The sequence below is a fragment of the Protopterus annectens genome, chromosome 17.part0, assembly GCF_019279795.1.
Source record: "Protopterus annectens isolate FY-2018-M chromosome 17.part0, PAN1.0, whole genome shotgun sequence".
NCBI classification, from domain to species: Eukaryota; Metazoa; Chordata; order Ceratodontiformes; family Protopteridae; genus Protopterus; species Protopterus annectens.
The window spans coordinates 15,740,800-15,755,955 of NC_056751.1; the positions used below are offsets into that span (position 1 = coordinate 15,740,800).

A 15,156-nucleotide genomic window follows, 5' to 3' on the forward strand; every position below is an offset into this window, starting at 1 on the left:
CTGTTGCAAAAGGGTAGCCAATTAAAACTGAGCTCATTGCCATCTTGCTGACTGTTGGCCTCACCTGACTTCAGTCTTTGGCAGCAGAGTCGGTACTAGTACTATGTTACCATTCATGTCAGTGCCACTGATGCTAACTATTTGTCTAGTACCTTGTGACTTTGGCTTTGGCAGCAGATAGTCTTCAGCCATTTACCTTTTCAGTAAGTAGGATGGAAGGCCAGGGATATCTGGAAGGACCAGTTTTAGATATCTGGACCAGTTCAGGCTCCTTTATCCTATAGCCCATCACCTTCAAGATCTGGTAAGAAGCATACTAGTAAGAAGAAGAATGGACTCTGCTATAGGCTCCACAACCCTAGATGTCAAGGATGAAGAAGTTGTGAATGCCATCCATCTACCCTGAATGACGCTAGATTTGGGGAGATACTAACAGAGATGAGACGGAGAGGAGGATGATCCACAGACCTCATGACCTCACCATAAAAGATCCTGCGAGAAGATTTTCATACCCCATTCTTTTTTCTAGATGTTCCCTCCTGTAGGTTAAATGGCTTGCATGATAGTCAAGTTTGCATAGGAAAACCTGACATTATAGGTTCATAGGTGTTTACTAGGCTAACGACCACAAGGGCCTTTTTAAGATTAGACATGACATCTGTTCCAAGAAAACTGAACAAGATCTTCTGGCCTGCAAAAGACTGGACCTGCTGGACCAAGACTTACAAACTTGATTCCATTGTGACTGTGTCTATCACAGATAAGGAATCAGAGGCCATGGATAGACTTAGATAGTGCATTTATATATCCTCACCATTTTATATATCCTCACCATTTTCCTTGAGTTTAATAAACTATCACCCTGATGATGCCATCCCTGCCCTCCTCTGTGATCAAGTTGTGAGGGGGTATCCCATCCCCTCCCTCTGCCCATATGACCGTGATGATGTCATCCTAGCCCTGCTGCTGTGATCATGTTGGGAAGGGTGACTTAGGCCAGCCACAACTCATCCCCTCCACCTGCCAAGGATGGGTGCGGCTATCCTCCCAACCTCGTCTTTGACACCTGAGCCACTATTCAAGTTTGGGTCACGTGGCCTATAGTCAGGGCCTTATCCCTCTGTCAGTGGCTCAACTTTACCTCCATGAGGTGTATATTCAGTCTGAATTCTCTGGGGCATCTGTCTACCTCTTGACATACAATTCACTGTAGCTTTCTTGTAAGCTTTAAAAGAGTATAACCACATTTTTGACATCCACCTTTTATAAGTTAGAAAGATGGCTGCTCTTCTTTCTGGAATGTTGAATTCAGAGTATTTGACTTGTACAAATATATACCATTTCTTCTGCACAGCTTACTATTTTTCCTGCAAATTATGTAAGGTCCTAGTTCACCTGCTTTGCTAGCACCTTCGTTTTAGACCGAGGAATTTTTCCTGGCTTCTTACTTTGTCTTGTTGACCTGCAAATCTACTGGACTGCTACAGTTTCTGTCATAATTGTATTTGTCTGTCCTGTTTTTATTCAGTCTGAAGTTTAGTTTTTTTGCTCATCATCAGTTTTGGTGAGGGACTGAGTCCATATAGTTGAGTTTTCCTAAATTCCAGAATTGCATTTGCTATAGCTCTTACTCATGCGATCTTTTACTGTTTGGATTGTTCTCTTCACTTGTCTGTTAGTTTGTGGATAGTGTGGACTGGAAGTTACTCGTCTGAATTACCATGTGTGCACAAATGTTATGAATTCCTGATTTGTGTGTTGTCCACACATCTGACAATGGTCCATATCAAGTATTTATTCACTGATCACACCTTCACTTGTTAAGTCTGTCAGTATCATCATTCCAATGAACTTGGAATAAAGTACTCACATATGAAATACATTGCTGCTTTGAACTATGTAATGAAGCTACACACGCCTGAAGTATATCGCTTCTTTGAACCTTAACAGTTCTGAATCCATTTGTCTCCACTAATGATGTGGTACTGTGTATGCTAGAACCTCTTCTTTTATTGTTACTTTATGGTTTGCAGACAGTGCAGCTGTGTGGTACATGTTCTATTTGAATTGAAATAAGTGGACAAAACATGGCATGTCCTTCTGTTTATTTGTACTTTGTTATTCTCAGGATTCATGTATTGCTCAGGCCACCTTTCATACATTCACAGTTGTGTATTAGACTAAAGACCACTAAGGTTGTTTTAAGCCTAGCCATGTATCCGAAATGTCTGACAAGATCTGGTACCCTTGATAAGTGTAAGCAGGGGCATGGGAAATGAAACATTTACAGACAGGGGCCTGGGAGGTGAAACTTTTACAGGCTGCCTGTGACCATTAGAGACATAGGTGCCAAACCAGGGATGAATTTCCTTTTCCCCATCCAATTGTCCAAGTTAACATTTGATTTGTGTTGGGGAGGAACTCTTCTTGACATGTATTGGGAGCCAGTTCCAGAGAAGGGAAGTCTGTGGGATACATGCCTGTCTCTCCAGCAGGTTCTGTTTATGTCACAGGTATAGTTTAAGTCTTTAGAATGGGTGATTCTGGTGCTGTTTGTTTTGTAGATATACAGGAGGTCTGTCAGGGTGGGGACTGACAATGCTTTGTATGCTAGGCATAGATCTCCCATCAACAGCCTGTAAGAGACAATACAGGGATAGGACTTTGAGGCAGTCAATATGGGACATGCTACTCACTCCCTGTATTCTTTAAGTGTGAAGTGTCTGTGGATGTTCCAGTTATTACATGTACCTAGTTATGTACATACCAAGGGGGCATTATACTCGATGATAGGTCTGATGAATTCTGAATACAGTGGAAAAATGACTGATAAATGCTGAATACATTTGAACAATGACCTCCCTGGACCTAGATACCATACCTTTATCTATATGTTGCACAATATAGAGTGATTTCTTCACTGCTATAGACACATGATGGTCAACGGCTAAATTACTGTGTGTGTCTCCAAGTCCTTGACTACTGGGTCAGCTCTTATGGGTGTGTTGTCAGTATGATAGTCACTAGAGAGACTTCTATGTTTGCAGTTTTCAGGGTCTATAGATGGGCCCATCTTTGTGCAAAGAGATGACTGTTGCTGTTCTCCATTCATTAGGAACTAAGCTTGTTTGGTGGAGGGCCTGATAAGTAATGTTTCATGCTATTTAGAAGGCATCCTGGGATATTGTCTGGACCCCCACAGATGCACTGTTCTTGGCCTTGGAGAGAGCATTGAGGACTCTGACACATTCATACTTTCATTCACAAGCTGTATATTTTGCTAACAACATTTTAGAGTCATAGTTGTCAGACAAATTATGTACAAACTTTGCAAGATACTGCATCTGTCCTAGAAACCGCTATGATTCCTGCTTTTCTTTTGTCTTTGTTTTTGCAGAGTTGCTCAATTTTTTGACTGGGTCAGGTTTCAGACCACCAAGATTAGATCTGTTACTTTCATGTTAAATAAAAGCACATGTAAAATCAAACTGTGCTGCATTATTCTGTTCAGTGGTTGTCTTAGCTCCTTGTCATGCTTTCCTCGTGTATGACTCCACACTAATAGATTATCAGTTGTGTTTGCAGCACATTCCAGGTCTTTATTTACTTGGGCAACAGCTCTTTGGAACACATCACGTGCTGATGTGAGTGTTTCATCTTTAACTGTAATCTAAGTATAAGACTTTTTATCACTTAAGTATGGTAGTTATAAGGAAAAAAACATGCCTACATCAACCATGTAATCAGTGGTATTGGGCTTGATGTGTAACTTTCAAAATTATGCCATGAAGGGGAAAACATGAAAAGAGGCCGGTTCAGATTGGCCACCAGTGAAACAGTTGAAGTTCAATGTGCATGAAGACTGCACAGTATACATATACTAGCAAGTGCTGTTTGTAGTTAGAGAAAAATGTAGTTTCCTTTAAAAAAAAAAAAAACAAACAACATTTTATGGAGTCTCTACTTTCCCAGTAGTGCTTTAAATGTACACTGTTTGGAGATTTGTTCTTGTAGCCTTGCCTACCAGAATCCCTTCTTTGCATGTAGTACTGAGTAAAACGTAGCAGTTGGCATTTTTGGGACTTCTTCATCTATGAGTAATTGATAATTTTGACTTTTAGTCACTGTATTAAGAAAAGAGACCTGTTCAGATCGGACACCAGTGAAACAGTTCAAGATCACCACACATGCAGATTGCACAGTGTATGTATGTATATTAGCAAGTGTTGTTTGCAGTTAAAGAAGAATGAAGGACTTATAAAAAAAGACAAAAAAGTCAATGGAATCTCTATTTTCCCAGTGATGCATTAAATATACACTGTTTAGAGATTTGTTCTTGTAGCCGTGCTGGCCAAAATCCCTTCTTTGCATGTAGTACTGAGAAAAACATAGCATTTGGCATTCTTGGGACATCTTCATCTCTAAATAATTGATAATGTTGACTTTTATTCACTGTATTAACTGGTGGGTCACTATAAATGCAGATGTCTCTTTGCAGCAGTGACCACACTGTTTACCTATTCTACTGGTCCTAATTGTTTTTTAATGGCACCTAGGCTTTTATCGTCTAGTTAATGTTTAGCTTTTCTACTGAGTGCCATGGGTACATTTCTAGGTTACTGACAATGCATCAGGTTTTATTTGTATGTGATTATTCTGGCAAGCCTTTTTAGCCTCTGAGTAAGTCACCATAGTCTTGCAGAGTATCAGGATAGCATTATTATAGTTCTACACACTGTCTAAAATGTCTCATAAACTACACAACACAACATATTAGGCACATACATTTCTTTTAGTGCAGCTATTTGAAAAAAGAAGACTTGAACCCTGTATTTTCACTGATCTGTCAACAGTTTCTGACTCATTGTATTACCTCTGATCAGAATAGGTTAGGAATATACACAAGGCACACTCTTTCTGGGTTTCTCTAGACCCAAAACTTTAAACATATTTTCTGTCAACTGTTGTACTTTTCACTTGCACTTTTCAAGTTCAACGTTCAGTTCACTAATTTTCAGCATTTCATTCAGTCATTCTCACACTTCTGTTTCACTGCTTCAGATGTATTTTCACTTTTCATAGTATGAAACATTTTCATTTCCATAGTACCAATAAGCAGTTAATTTTAATTTTGCTATTTAACAAGAACATGCAAATTGTTTTAAAGACAGTTGTTTTTTCTTCTATACATCTTAGAAAATTCATTTCTAGTACAAATTCTATGAATTTGTTTAAACTCTGGACAGCCTTCCTGTTATGCTTATAATCACTCCTGCTGTGATCTTGACTTTATGCATGAGAGCAGATTTTTTTCTGAACTTTTTTATTTGCTACAGTGCATTTGCCACATGGGTCTTTTTCATCTCCTTTACTTTTGCAACACAACTTGCCTTTATTTTTCATTTTTCTCATTATTTGACTTGGATATAATTTTAGTTGCAACTTTTTCTCAGTTCTTGTAACTCTGAACTAGTAAAATGAAATACTATGCATGCATCCCAGCTTTTGATAAGGTCAGATTTGTGTGTCTTAAAAGTTGCTATCTATTATTAGAGAATTGTCAGGCAGCTCTGTTTTAGCTCAGTGGGAAATGCATCAATAGTCTCTGTAGGGCCCTCTACTCCTATAAAAAAACAAATGTCTAAATAAGTGGTAGATATTTCTGAACTAGTATTAATTACTGAATTTTCCTCTAAGTGCTGCTGTTTGTTCTTTACCTTTTTTAAGAAAAGTAAGAGTTAAACACCTTTATATGGCCTCTTCCCTGGCAACATGCAGGAATGCAGCACATCAAACCTATTCAGAGATTTCTGCTAATCCATTTATTTTCATTAATAAATCACATTTTGGGACTTAGTGCTTCCAGTTTTCTACCATATTTCAATGCTATGAAAGTTATTCCTGTAGTTGTAGTTGAGCCTTGTTTCCATTGCAGTTCTCTAGTTCTAAACACACAAGTTAACAGCTGGTATATTTTTCACTTCTGCAGTGTAAACATTTGAAATGTTGAGACCAACTTTAGTAAGTCGTGAAATATCTAGACTGAATGGCCAAAAAACGGACTTGCATATATGTCTGAGATGGACATTTCTCAGACTGTTTCCTTTTCTCTGAGGTATGACAGTCTAGGAATTGGTATATATCAGTTTGGGGATGTGGGATGTTTGCCCCCCCCCCCCCCTACAAAACAAAACTAAATAAGTTTAAATGAGAAGAGCTGTGTTTTTCTGCATTTTATGTGGTAGTGTGTTGGTATTTTGCATTACAAGTGCCGACATTTCAGTAGGGAGCTCTCCTGCAGATATATTTAAGCACTCTACACCTCGCTATGTCAAAAGATTTAATAAATAATACATTGATGCAATACTTGACAATGTAACATCCATATGATCTGTATTCACACTGAGTTCTGTGGAACAACTTTATACCATCTGACATGCTGATCGTTATTGCTAGCGCATTAGCTTTAAAATTATATACTGCAAGATTATTAGTTGCAGGGTTCTCCGTTATGAATAATAAACTGTGGTTTACAAACAAAAGCGCAAATGTCGAAACTCATTGTTTTGACTTTTAAGGATTTTCTCAGGGAAACTTCACCCCACCCAGCACGCACCTCTGATTTGTGGAGCTCTGTCCCCTATACCACTGCTACTTGTATACACAAACTATGAAATGTATGTGTGTCAAGTAATGGAAAATACTCTGAGATACCATAGTCTCAGTCTTGGTATGCAAAATCTATGTTTTCACACCATTAGTTTTGCTGTTCCAAGAATTACATTTGTATTCCTCAGACTTTCAGTGGAATCCCTAATGCCCGCATGTGACACTTTCAGCAATTTTCTGGGAAATGTCTTATTACATTGAAGGTTTTAAGGAGTGCAAGAGGTCATCTTTCAGAAGAAATGGGCAAGAACAAGGACACTTAAGACAGAGGTTGACTCAGAGTTGATGGAAAGGATTATTTTGCACAGAGGTTTGTAAATGCATGAATTGGCCTCCCTGCGTAAGTTATAGAAGGACAAGTCAAAGTGGAATTCAAGATTGTATGATACAGAAATAAAGCTATTCTAGTGATCTTTAGAAATAAGTTGGAAATTTGTTAAAAAGAAAGTGCTGTTGATCACAGGATCAAAGGATCATAGGATATTACTAGGCTATTGACTCAGAGGGCATTTTAAGCCTAGCCGTTTCATCCCAATGTAATACCATGAAAATGCTAATCAGTACCCAAGATTGCATTTAGTGATGACTGCCAATGTCCAGGAGGATTATGGACGCTATCCCCGGTAAGTATTTACGGTGCCCCATCCACTCATCCAGGTTCCTCTTGAACAGTTTCATAGAGGTGCTGTGCTTCGCATGACTTGGTAGCCTGTTTCAAAGATGCGACACACTGGGAGATAAATCTGTCCCTCCAGCATGTCCTATTTAAGTCGCAGGCCATATTTAGGTCCCTGGAATGGGTAGCCCCACTCCTGTTTGATTTACTGATATGCAGTTCATTAGGTTTGGGTCTTGGATTGTGCTGTAGGCCAGGCATAAGTCTCCCCTAAGACATCTGTATGACATGAAGTATAGCGACAGGGACTTTAGTTGGTCTGTGTAGGGCACATTCTGGAGCCCCTTGATCTTCTTTGTTAGAAACCCTTGAGGTCTGTCCATTTGCTGCAGTTGACTTGTATGGTACATGCCAAATGGAGTGTTATACTCAGTTATGGGCCAGATTAGTGACGAGTATAGAGGGGTTATAATCTGTTTTGCTCTCAAGGCGTATGTTACATAGAAAACCTTCCTTACTACAGTAGACAAGTGGTGGTTGAAATTAAGGTTGCAGTCAACTTGTGATCCCAGGTCCCTTACCACTTTGTAGGTACTTAGAGCATTTTTGTTGATTTGATAGTATTCAGGGACATTGTTTGTGCCGAAGGGAAAGATGATGCATTTCTTTGCATTCAGTTTAAGACCATGGCTAAAACACCAATTGTTGGTCTGTGTGAGACCCTCCTGGAGTATACTAACATCATTTGGGGATTTAGTGCTTGCACCTACTTTGCAGTCATCTGCAAACTTAGTCAGCCACAACCCGTTAGTTTTGACCTGAACTTCTGAGAAGTATATACCACACAGTAGGGGACCCAGCACTGAGCCTTGTGGCACCCAGCTGGTAACTGGTCTACTGGTTGATGTGGAGTCATCAACTTTGATACTGTGTGTCCAGTTTGTGAGCCATTTGGCAACCCATCTTACAGCAAAGTGGTTTACATTCAGTTTGCCAATTTTATCGGTTATGCCTGAATATGGGATTGTGTCAAAAGCCTTTGCCATGTTGAGATATGCTGCGTGCACAGATTTGCCCTCGTCAGTGGCCCTGGTCAAATTTTCAGAGAAGTCCACCAGATTTAAGAGGCAGTATCTGCCCTTGACAGAGCCGAATTGGGTAAGACCCAGGGTTTGGAGGTCGCCTGTGTCTTTATGAGGTCCTTAATGATATGTTTCATAGCCTTAAATAAAAAAAACAGAAGTAACTACAGTGTAAAATATAACTAAAAAAAGTCCAAAACATACACTGTGAAGCAGTAGGAAACACTTTCAGTCAGCCAAACTCTTCAGTCCAAGCTGTTTTTATTCTTCCAACATACAAAGACACAGATTGAGCGCTTTCATCCCCTGAAACTGGGGACTTCATTAGACTCTTAACTGCACTCCATAGTACAGCCTTTAAATGCTGTTAAAATGAGTGATGTCATCACCCTTCACAATCCTTTAAAGGTACAACTACCTTAATGCTCAAATGAAATGCACTACAAACACCTTTTGACACATGAACATTTCAACAAACATCATTTATAAAAAAAAAAGAACTTTTCAAATTCCAAGACATTCATCAAATGTAAACTTAAAAATTGTTTAAGATAATTCAACCACATTTTATCCATTGATTTGCTTTAAAACATATATATATATATATATATATATATATATACATATATATATATATATATATATATATATATATATATATATATATATATATATATATATATATATATATATATATACTGTGTAGTTGTTAAAATGTTCTTGTGTCAAAAGGTGTTTGTAGTGCATTTCATTTGAGTATTAAGGTAGTTGTACCTTTAAAGGATTATGAAGGTTGATGACATCACTCATTTTTAACAGTATTTAAAGGCTGTACTATGGAGTGCAGTTAGATTCTGATGAGGTCCACAGTTTCAGGGGATGAAAGTGCTCAATCTGTGTCTTTGTATGTTGGAAGAATAAAAACAGCTTGGACTGAAGAGTTTGGCTGACTGAAAGTTTCCTACTGCTTCACAGTGTATGTTTTGGACTTTTTTATGTTTCTTAGCCTTACAGAAGAGGCTGGTCAGGCTTATGGTTCTGTAATTCCCCAGGTCTGTTGCCAGGCCACCTTTGTGGGGGGATAACTGTTGTTGTTCTCCATTCTACAGGAACAAAGCCTGTGGTTAGGCTGTGGTTGAAAAGGGTACTTAATGTTGATGCTAGTTCATGTTTTAGCCTGTTTAGAAGACAGCCTGGGATTTTGTCTGGTCCCATAGAAGCTGTGTTTTTTTGGCTTGGACAAAGCTTTGCGGACCTGCTCTTCAGATAAGTGGGGGGAAGGGAGGTTTGTGATAAGTTAGGAGAAGATAAGGGGGTGAAATTTTCATTAAACCTGTCCGCAAGCAGGTTTGCTATCTCTCTGGGGTCACTGTGTGTGATACCGTTGGTCACTAATTCTGCACATGGTTGGGTCCTACCTTTTAGGTACGTACGTAGCTGTAAAAGGCTTTATGGTTATCTTTGGCTGTACTTAAGTTTCTCTGAAAGGAGCCCTTAGAGGATTTGACAAGTTGTCTTATTTGCCTGTTGAGACTGAGGACGGTGCTTTTCCATTTTTGAGGCCTTGCCTTTGTTTTCTTGGACAGCAACCATTTGCCTTTATTATAGAGTTTGTTGATGCTGGAAGTCCACTATGGCAGCTTGATTTTACTTGGGGCTCTGGCTTTGATTCTGTATGGTACAGCTGAGTTTATACACTTATGCAAGTGATTGTACAGGGCTTTAATGTAAGCTTCGACACAGTTACCACTTTCAGCTTGGGGGGGGGTGCATTTATACCTTCAACTAGGAGGGTATAGTTTGCTTTGGTGAAGTTTTTTAGCCTGGTTTCACTCTTTGTAAGTTCTGGTGTTGGTGTGAGCTCAAGGTGACTGTTTTGTGGTCAGATTTAACTAATGAGTGCCCGGCAGTTGCAGCAGTACATCTATTTGACACGTTAGTGAGGACCAGATCTAGAATGTTTGTTCCTCTTCTTGAGGTATAAATGATTTGTTCCAGGGCATGTGAGTTAACAAAGTCAAGGAACTTTTGCAGTAGTGAGTTGGGGCTAGCATAGGTTTCCCAGTTAATGGTGGGATAATTGAAATCCCCCATAACCAGAGTGTACGGTAAAATTTGGATCGTCTGCAGTTTGGTTAATTAGCCTTCATGGGCGTCATGACCCATGGATAACTGGGTATGACTTGAATGGGGGTCTTACCCACTGTAACCTGGACCTGGAATAACTCCATGGAGTTGTCCAGTCTAACTAGACGGGAGGTGAATTTATCTCTAATATAAATAGAAACACTGCCTCCTTTGGTTTCACATGTTCATTTTACAGTCTAAAGGTGTGGAAGGCATTGTAGCCTTGTAAGGCCAGGGTACTCTATGAGGCTTTGAACCAGGTTTCTTTGACTGCACAAACGTTTACATCTTCTAGTGATAGAAGTGCTTCCAAGGAGTGCAGTTTTTGGTTTGATCTGTTAGGTAGCGTAATGTACATATTAAGCTGAGGTTCATATGGTCCTCGCGTACAGATAAATTCCAAAATTCTCTTAATTGCAACTAGTTGTACATTATTTTCCTCCCTGCATGCATTTCTAATGCTTAATTTTCTGAGAATTGGAAGTGTCCTAATTTATGTGACTACTGCCATTTGGCTTAAATTCTACAGCTTTCTCCTTTGGTAATTTGAATAAGGAATGACCTAATTACCTTAATTACCTCTTCCTAAAGATAAAAAAGCCGGGCTGTCAGTATGAAAAGGGAACTGTCTTTTTTTCATTATAACTTTGCAGTCTTGTATCACCCATACTTTCCCCAGCATAAGATGAAGTGAGTTGGCTGCAGTCTGTTGCCCTCTAAATTTTTTACAGCTTTCCTTTTACATCTGTCACTTTCTGGCTAGCTTTAGTGATTTGAGAGTTAGGTCCTTTGGCTGCACTGTACTTGATTAGAAGCAAAGTGTATCTGTTCAAGAAGCTGCTGGAAAGTAACTTTATGGGAGCTGCAGTGACTAAAAGGTTAGTTATTCAGACCTCCCATTCACTTTTTACCTTCAAGTCTGTCTGTGTGGATGGTAGAGTGGGCAATTTTGGAAACTTTTATCTCTTTTCAGAAATAAAGTTTTACATTCTTGAAGAAGCACTGTAGTTGCAGTGGAAGTCTGAGTTCATCCATTTTTGTTTGCTATGTATTGACATTATTGCAGAGGAGCACACTGGTGCAGCAAGTTAATGTACTCTATGAGTTTGGTTTTGTTTGGATTCCAGCTGGGGGTACCTTTTGTGCTGTGGAGCTGCATGTCCTCTTTCTGCATGAATTTTCACTGGGAGGTTGTGTTGGTTCTCAAATCTATAGAGTATGCCAGTAGTTGAAGTGACTATCCATATTCCCTGTGCATATAGATATTCTGTGTCTGTGAGTGCTACGGTAATCATTTGCCAATTTTTTTTTTTTTCTCAAGGCAGTCTGAAAATTTGAAGACTGATCCTGTAATCTGAAATTGGCTTTACAGACTTTTTTAATGTATATATTTATCTATTTTGTTACAGTAAATGGAATATTATAGCAATAACCCATGCCTGGGTGTGGGTAATGCTGGATTTACCCACAGTTGGTATGGTTTGGTCACGAGGGCGAAGCCCGAGTGGCCAAACAAAGCCAACCGTGGGTAAATCCAGCATTACCCACACCCAATAGTGGGTTATTGCTATTATACAATGACATTATTTAAGAAAAAAAATTACTTTTCTATGGCATTGTATAATGCTTCCTTGCTGCCCTTTAGCAGCTGTCTGGTATTCTGCGGCAGTTCTGATGTACTGCGCATGCGTATGCCTACGCAGTACATCAGAGCTGTGAGCAAAAGCAATGGAGAAAGCAAGATCTCCGTTGCTTTTTACAAACTGTTTCACTATGTTAAATGGGTTTAACATAGCGATACAGCTTTAAAAAAAGCAACTGAGATTTTCTGTTGCTTTTTTAAAGCTGTCTGGCTATGTTAAACCCATTTAACAAAGCGAGACAGTTTTGAAAAAAAGCAATGGAGAAAGCAAGATCTCTGTTGCTTTTTACAAACTGTCTCGCTATGTTAAACGAGTTTAACATAGCGAGACAGTGTGAAGCAACGGAGATTTTGCATTCTCCGTTGCTGTAAAAAAAAAAGAGTTATAGTAATGGAAAAAGTCCAGGTGACCGGACCTTTTTCCATTACTATAACTCTGATTTACAACGTGCACGCTGACCAATCAGCGTGCACGTTTTTGAATATTTATAGGGGGTCGTCGTATAATGGACAGTTTGTAAGGTTATCTCCTCCAAGTGTCAGTTTTTATAGTTATCGCTTCCGTACGTTGCAGTTACATATATATAAGGACTGTTAGTAAAAAAACAGACATTCAGCAGCAATGACCAGCCCATTTATATAACAAAATGAGCGGGGCAGGGGTGGAGCAATGGTAGAGCAAGGAAGGGCAAGGTGTAATGCAAACTGTATGACTTTTCCAGTTTTACCTTTTTCAAAGGTGGAACACTCAGATAGTTCATGTGCAGCCTGTAATGGACTGAGTTCATGTGCAGCCTGTAATGGACTGGCTTCCTGTTGAGAACTGGTTCCTGTTACTTGCTGAGACAGGCTGAAATCTCCCCTCCCCAATAACCCTGAATGAAAAGTAAGGGACCACTCTCCATTGTATGTGGTAGTTTTTCTTTTTATTTCACTGTTAGTTTAGGTTTTCAAGAGTGATAAAACAAATAGTTTCTGCACAGGCTAGTTCTTGTCCACATTGAAAAAGCATTCTTGGTTAAATCCGCGGTGGTGGTGCTGCGGTAGCGTTGTCGCCTTACAGTAAGACGCTGACCGGTTCGACTCTCAGCTAGAGCGTCTTCTGCGTGGAGACATGCGTGAATGGGCATACCTTCATTGAAGGTTGTGCGTTAGGGCTGGCAACTCAACACATAAAAATCAACTGCCAATCATTAGCGGACCGGAGTTCCGCTGTGGCGACCCCTAACTGGGAAAAGCCGAAAGACACAACAACAACATTCCTCACCACTTTTAAGAGTTTTAAGTACAAAATTATAGCTGTCAGTGGGCATTGCTTTCACACTTTGAGGAACAAGCTCTTTAAATACTACTGCTGTTCAAATCTGTTTACAAAGCAGCAGTCTGTCTATCTGCATCTCTTGCTATTTTGATTATGGAATGGATTGGGGTTTCCTGAAGGCTTGACTGTCAAGAGTTTGGCACCAGAAAACAACTCTGAGTGTTGGATGTGATGGGGTCTCAGGGCTGGCTAATGATCCTGTGGATCCCAGAAACATAAGACCACGCTAGCACAGAGTGAAGTACAAGCAACAGAAGCAGGGTTGCCTGGTCCTGTGGGCTAAAGCTTCCATGTTGTGTTGCCATGCCCATTTCATAACTGATGCATTTTTGAAATAATGACATACCCCTCTACTTCTGCTCAGCTGGGATGAGGAAGAAAAAAATGAAATGTTTTTTCACCTATTGAGGACTTTTGGCAAGAATCCGTGGCTATTAGACTGAAGACAAAGTTTAGTTGAGTGAAATAAAGAATTGCAGCAGAATTCTGCAGGGTCATGTTTTAGTGTTTAGACGGAACTGAACAGAGTGTAATGTAAAGTTGGTAGGAAAATAAATGTTGGAGCTAAAAAGTAAGCAGTGGGGGGAAGTGCATGTTGAGGTCATCTGTTGGTGAGCTGTGCATTTTTAAAGGTTGTGCAAATGTGCAAAATTAAATGCAGCAATTGAGTTTTGATAATCAACTGTGCAAGAAAAACAGAGATTTGGTATGCCCTGTAAAGTCTTGTTTTTGCAAAAATTGATACCGGATAGCTGATGTCCTCTGCTTTTGTAGTCTTTATATGTGGTGGTGCACATATTGGCAACATTGTGACATCATTTAAAGTTCATTCACTTGCCTATAGTGCGACAGAGAGGCCAGGAAATGCAGCATTGTTATTGAAACCTACAGCTGTTTATTGTAACAGTCTGTAGTCTGTCTATAGCAGTTACCAGACTGCACAGCTGGCATGTCTCAGTAAATGCTGCCCAAGTTCTAGTTAATGCCTGAGAGCAATGCAAAACTGGCTTTTTTGGGGATTCGGCAATGAGACAGTGGTGTAGGCATCAGTGACTGCAAACTGTATGTGGGAATTATTGATTTAACATTTTCTTTTATCACCACTTCTCTATTTTTCCTTTATTGCATCTTGTAGACTGAAGTTTTCCACTCTCTCATACTGTTACACAAAATTCTAAACCCCATTTACTGTTTGGTTAGTTTGTGTTAATAGTGTGCTGTTTTCCCACTCGGACACTTTTATCACATTTCTGGTAAGATCAAGCAAAGTACTTTTATATATGTCAGCTGTTTTGTGTGTTGTGAAGTCCAGCACTATTCATTTTAATACGAAGAACATGTTAGTTAGATTAAAGCTCAAAAATTTTGCTGGGTATGGAACTATTGTGTTGTAAAAATTAATTTTACAGTGTGTTCCTCATGATCTAGTCACTAGGTTATTAGAGCTGTCTGAAATTCTGTGTCTACTGATGAATGCATTGCATTTGATGAAATGTACTATTATTCTTTGTTTTATATACTTGTCTTCTTGTAAATGAGCACTCATAAGAATGCACACAAAATGCATCTCCTAAAGCAGAAAACAGAATACTCAACATTTAATAGTATTGCTGTTAAGGGCTAATGTGAAATGTTTACACAATCTTTGCACAGCAAGTAAAATTTTTGAACTGAATAGTAATCAGTATATTGTATGCAG

General features: G+C 39.3%; 1 protein-coding gene across 2 annotated transcripts in view; it reads left to right on the forward strand.

The window, feature by feature from the left end:
- Positions 1–15,156, forward strand: part of INTS10 (integrator complex subunit 10) — a 1,128,594-nt gene that overhangs the window by 739,498 nt on the left and 373,940 nt on the right. The window lies entirely within an intron of this gene.